Here is a 6,859-nt window from a genome sequence, read left to right on the forward strand (position 1 = left end):
GGACACCTTGAATCATGTGGAACCAGTTCTCCTAATGATTTCATATAGAGAGGAAAGTAAGCCAGTAGGTCATATAGGTCAGGAATTGCTGAAGTTCTCTAAGTCATCTTATTTCACTATGAATTACATGGTTTAAAATTTTCTCCCACACTTTTGGCATTTCCCCCTTCATATACTTTGTATATAAATAAATCTCTCAAGACTTTCAGCATTTCGCCACCTCCAACAAGGATCTCCCTTGTATAGACTTGGCCCCATCCAGCTGTTTTCCTCATCTTTGTTCTTTTGAATGGTGTTTCTACTTCCCCAAAAAGCATATGTGGGGTCAGGGTCCTAAGTTAGTGGTTCTCTTGCCTTTTTAAACAGATTTTTGCAGATCTTTTCCTTGTTTCTTCTGTTTTCCTCTTTGAATACCCTCAGAATGACTTTGTTAAAGGTTAGATCTTTTGCCAAGTTTTCTTGAAACTGATATTACCCTCCACTGCTTCTCTCCCCCTTACAAAACAATTTTCTTGTGATAGGTCATGATCCTTCTTTGTAAGATTTTATAGGCAAGTTTGCAGTCTAACCTGCTATTACCTTTGGCAGCTTTTTCTCTGGTGAGTCAGATGTTTGTTGTTTAATGCTTTGGGGAACTTTTTCGGTCTCTTTGTTGTCATGATTAATTTATATTTGTTTCATCTAGAAAATGAATAAAATCAATATTAATGTCTTTTCTGCTGTCCGTTTCCCATGTTTGTTTGTCAGTTATTTGTGAATATAGTTCAGGATTGAATTGTTTCAACTGTATGTCATCTCTCTCATTCTTATTCTTTCTTTGTTGCCAATAAGCATATCTTCTTTTTTTCCCCCTAAACCCTTACTCTCTGATCTAGTAACAACTCTAAGACAGAAGGTCAAGGGCTAGGCAAATAGGTTTAAATGACTTGCTCAGGGAATCACAAAATTAGGAAGTGTATGAAGCACCAGATTTGAACCCAGGTCCTCCCAACTCCAGGCCTGGTACTCTTTACTGTGCTACCTCACTGATACAAGTATCCCTTCTTAATACACAATACCTTATTCTCCTTTGCCCTTTATTTTCCTATTTCTTTTCCTTTTCTTATTTTTTAAAACTCTTACCTTATATTTTAGAATCAATAGTGAGTATTGGTTCCAAGGCAGAAGAGTGGTAAGGGTTAGGCAATGGGATTAAGTGACTTGCCCAGGAAGTGTCTGAGGCCAGATTTGAACCCAGGATCTCTTGTCTCTAGACCTGGCTCTCCATCCAGTGAGCCACCTAGATGTCCACTTTTCTTTTTCTTTTTTTTTTTTTAAGCCTACAGTTCTCAGTATTCCCAGATCTCCCATCCAAGCAGTAACCAAGATTGCCCCGGTTTAGCTTCTGAGATCAGACAAGATTGGGCATGTTCTGGAAGGTATGGCTTTAGACTCCCATTTCTTTTAAATGAGGTCTACTTGCCAAGAGCTGTGGTCTAGCCCTGAACTTCATCCCATCAAGGAGATCTAGCTTTTCTCCAGGTAGTAGGACCTCAATTTCCTGCCTGAACTTTGGCCCTTTGTCTTAAGGTTTTTGCAGCCAGAGGAGGTACCTCCTACTCTTTTCTTTCATTTTGTTTTCTCTTAAGTTTCTCAGTGTCTCAAATACAAGTCGAGGCTAGGGTAGAGCAGGAGATGGTAGAAGAGTCATAGAAAGTTTTCCCCATCCTTCCATCCCTTTTAACAAAAGGAGATATTACAGGCATTTTCTCACAACCTGTCGGGGAGGTATGAAGAAACTCCTCCATCAGACTGGTGGGATTATAGGACATCAGCCCTTGATATCACCCAGGGAACTTGTGGTAGGTGGCTGAGAGGATCAGCCCTTCTCTGGGTGGCCCACTCCTGAGATCATTCTTCATCTTTCCCCTTGGGCCTTTTACTAAATGCAACATGGTGGTAGCAAGGGTCATGGCTCTCCTTGCCCCATTGGCAATAGGACTTGCTTTCAAACTGCAAGGTTGCATTCAAAGCCTTTGCTTCCTGGACTCGTGTTTTGAAGAGAGATCCACATCCTCTATTTGAGGAGAGGCTAGAGGATTCTGGATGCAAGAAATCATTGCAAAGAGCCTAGCAGTGGTGTTGAAACAAGGGAGCTAGTAAGAGGAGATGAGCTCTGGGGCTGGGACCTGGGACATAGTTGGAGAATGACCAGCCCCAGAGCTGAGACTTTGCTGTTCCTAGAGTGGAAACTCTTGATTCTTCCCCAAGGCTCTTCGTAGCACCTTGGCCAGGGCAATCGCTGAGTCCAAGGCCCTGCAATTGGCCACACATGTTCTACATGGTTTCCTTTTTACCCACTACTTTACATGTGGGTTCCACACTTGTTTTTGACTCTCATCTTGCTTACGTGTAGGACAGTACATCTCCAGATTTATGAGGAGGAAGTTGTTATATTACTATTGTTCTTAAGATGCCTTCAGGAAATAAATGCTTTTGCATTGAGCTAACTGTATCCTTTAATTAACTAGACTCAAGGTAAACACTTGTGGACACTTTCCCCTTTACTCAGGACATATGGTGGGAGAGAATGTCATAGATTTTCCAGAGGGTGTTTTGTACCAACTCTTCTTTCTGCAATCCCTTAGTAATTACCCTTTTCTAAAGGCTTCTAGGGTGGCACAGTAGATGGAGTGCCAGGCCTCAAGTCACAAAGACCATCTTCCTGAGTTCAAATCTGACCTCAGATGCTTACTAGCTATGTCACTCTGGGCAAGTCACCTGGACTCTGTTTGCCTTCATCTACCAGAGTAGGAAATGACAAACCACTCCAGTGTTTGCTAAGAAAATCTCAAATGCAGTCACTGAAGAGTCCCATAAAACTGAAACTACTGAACAACAAAAAGGCTAATATAATCTGGCTGCCTAAATTAAATCAACTGCCAATCACCAGTCCTTCATCCCTAAAGAAATGTACCTAGATTTACTTTTGTGTAAATGGAATTAGCTCCAGCCCATTCATAGTTAAAACTCTAGCCACCAGAGATAAAGTCATCCCCACCTCCCTTAGTGGGGAGGGGAGATGAGTTACCCACACATGACAATAAGTAACGAATCAAGAACAAGGGACTGCCCTTTGGGCAGTCCAAAACCAGTATGAGGCTGCCATTTGTCCACTTGAATTAGAGGTGGACCCCCAGGAAGATGCTATCTCTTCAAGTATGATGGTAACTTCCTGTTGAGGCAGTTTGCACTTTGAACTTGGTGCTGAAGGATCTCTGAGGAGACCTCAGGCAGCTTCCACTCTGAATGGTCACGTGGGTAAGTTAGGCTGACTTCCTTGGGCCTACCTTGGCGTTTCCAGAATCTCTGCCTCAAGCAGGCTTCTTTGCCTCTCTAATTGCTAAGGCCTTGTGACCAATAGCCTAGTTTAATTAGCCTTTTAACCCTCTCTTGGTCCGGGCCTCTGCCGGTCTGGGCCAGCCTCTCTCTCTCTCTATTTCCCTACCTTCTACCTTCCCAAATTTGTAAATAAACTACCATAAACCCATCCTGACTTGAGTCTGTTTTAATTATGGAATCAATCTAGTTCTGATTGATTCCTGGTGACCACACTTTAATATATATCTATATAATATCTAATTTTTCCCTATTACACTTTGGAGGACTCAACTCTCAGTGCTAGTGAGAGCTGAGATAAGGACTCCTAGAGGTCATAAGGGCTACACTTTAATCCATGGCCCAGGAAGACCACAGACCTAGAGACTCCCACTACACTCATTCTTCTGGTATTCTCCGAATACTGCTGGTATTGGATACCCTTCAGATGAGCTCTGACATTCGCTCCCTTGAGTTTACTGTATCTTCGAGAACAGGCTGCTCAGAGCTTCTCCCTCCCTCCTCTTTGGGAGGCTGAAGCAAACAAACTGAGTTTCCTTAAGCAATGCATTTAGGATTCAGATATATTTGAAACACATTTGTTAATTTATCCAATAATGACTTGGAGGATTTCTTAACGATCATAGATTCTCCTTTACCAGCCAAGAAATCAAAGAGTACCATAAGAAGTCCTGAGGACAGGATCTCAGAAAATTCTAGAAAATACCTCAAAGGGCAAAGCTTGAATTAAAGTAGTCAACTGAGAACAATGTGTCTATAACTGAAAGGGAAATCATATCCAAAGTGCATATATCAGCAGTGATCATCAAAACAATCTGGTATTGCCTAAGATACCCAATGGTGAATCAGTGGAACAGATTAGGTGCACAAAACATAGCAGTAAGTGATCATAGTAATTTAATATTTGATAAACCCAAAGATCCAAGCTTTTGGGTAAAGAACTAACTATAGTTTGGAAAGCAATTTGGCAGAAACTAGGCATAGACCATTATCTCATACCATATACAAAGATAAGATCAAAATAGGTTCATGATTTAGACATAAAGGATGATATCAATAACAAAATCAAGGGACACAAAATTTTATCTGTTAGATCTATGGATAAGGGAAGAGGTAATGACAAAACAAGAGGCACAGAGGATCACAAGAAATATAACGGATAATCTTGATACATGGAGTCAAAAGAGTTTTGTACCAACAAAACAGATGCAGCAAAAACCAGAAGAAAAAGCAGGAAGCTACAGGGGTGGGGATGAGGGGGCAGGGATTCTATAGCAAGTTTCTCTGATAAAGGCCTCACTATCAAATATATAGGGAACTGAGTCAATTTTATAAAAACAAGAGCCATTCCCATCTGAGAAATGGTCAAAGGAATGAGCAGGCAATTTTCAGAAGAAGAAATTAAAGTTATCTATAGTCATATAAAAATGTTCTAAATAACTATTAGAGAAATACAAATTAAAACAACTCCAAGGTACCACCTCACACCTATCAGATTGGCCAACATGACAGAAAAGGAAAATGACAAATACTAGAGGGAATGTGGAAAAGCAAGGACACTAATGCACTGTTGGTGGAGTTGTAAACTGGTCCAACCATTCTAGAGAGCAATTTGGAACAATGTCCACAAGGCTTTGAAACTGTACATACACTCTGACCCAGCAACACCACTACTAGTCTGTATCCCAAGGAGATTAAAGAAAAAGAAAAAGGACCTATACATACAAAAATATTTATAGCAACACTTGTTATGATGGCAAAGAACTAGAAATTAAGAGTATTCCTGTCAATTGGGGAATGACTGAATAAGTGGCTTTATATTATTGTAGCGGAATGCTATTATGCTAGAAGAAATGACAAGGTGGGTGATTTCAGAAAAATCTGGGAAGATTTATATGAACTGATGCAAAGTGAAGTGAGCAGAATGAAGAGAATGCTGTACACAGTAATAGCTATATTGTAATAATGATCAACTGTGAAAGCCTTAGCTATTCTGATCAGTACAATGATCTAAGGCAATTACAAAGGACTGATGATGAAAAATGCTGTCAGTCTCCAGAGATCTAATGAACTTGGAGTGCAGACTGAAGCAGACTTTTTTTCACTTTATTTTTCTTGCCTTTTTTTTTAAACCTGGATAATGTGGAAATCAAGCAAAGTTTTGCATGACTTCACATGTATAAGCAATAATATTGCTTGCCTTCCCAATAGGTGGGGGAGAGACTAAAAGGGGACAGAATTTGGAACTCAATAATTTTTAAGTGATGGTTTAAAGTTTAAAAAAAAAAAGAACTCTTGATCTAAAACCTATGATTGATTGAGTCAATAGAGAAGTATACTTACCTAGTCATGGTATTGGGACATAGAGCCTTGTCATTCACTTTAAGTGGGGTGGGGTGATTTGATTGATTGATTCAATTGACCCACTCTTTACATTAGTATCTTCTGACACATTTTAAAAATTCATATGCATGAACATGAATGGTCTAAATATGGCAGGAGTTGGGGATGAGGAAGGTAGGGATGGAGAACTCTGAAATCTGACTCACTCCTCTTCACTCCTCACCAACGGAGACTACCTTAAGGGGAGAAGAAGGGTTGTGGCTGGGTACTTGCTCCTTGGATCCTCATATTTCTCTAAGAGGAATATCAGAGTAGATGCATATCACTTTATCTCCTCAAATATTGCTGGTCAAGAGGCACGAGTATGGTTCAAAACAAAATCTGTTAATGTGGTCACTATCACTTTACTATACTAACTGACACTGTTTGTATACAGAATGCTTATCACAGTGCGTAGCACATAGTAGGCATTTAATAAATGTTTATTGACTGTTCAGGCATTTTTTGGTTATGTCTGACCCCCATTTGGGGTTTTCTCAGTAAAGATCCTGGAGTGGTTTGTCAATTCCTTCTCTAGCTCATTGGAGAGATGAGGAAACTGATGTAAACAGGGTTAAGTGACTTGCCCAGGGTCATGCAGTTAGTGTTTGAGGTCAGGCTTGAATTCAAGATGAATCTTCCTGATTCCAAGCCCAGTGCTCTATCCACTGTGGTACCTAGCTGCCCATATTGACTGACTAATCTACCTGTTTGACTCTTTTCCTTCAAACACTACTTACCCAAATGATCATCACAAATAATGATTAAAACCATTATTGTAAGCAAAGTACAAAGAGAAATTGGAGAAGTTCCATAGATGAAAAAATACTAGAAAATCCAAGGGGCAGCTAGGTGGCTCAGTGGATTAAGAGCTAGGTCTAGAGATAAGAGGTCCTAGGTTCCAATATGGCCTAAGACACTTCCTAGCTGTGTGACTCTGGGCAAGTCACTTAACCCTTATTGCCTAGCTCTTACCAATCTTCTGCTTTAGAACCAATATACAGTATTGATTCTAAGACAGAAAACAGGATTAAAAAAAGAGAGAGAGAGTGAGAGAGAGAGAAAAAAAAAAAAAAAAAAAAAAAAAAAAAAAAAAAAA

Source organism: Gracilinanus agilis, chromosome 4 (genome assembly GCF_016433145.1).
Source record: "Gracilinanus agilis isolate LMUSP501 chromosome 4, AgileGrace, whole genome shotgun sequence".
In the NCBI taxonomy this organism is placed as follows: domain Eukaryota; kingdom Metazoa; phylum Chordata; class Mammalia; order Didelphimorphia; family Didelphidae; genus Gracilinanus; species Gracilinanus agilis.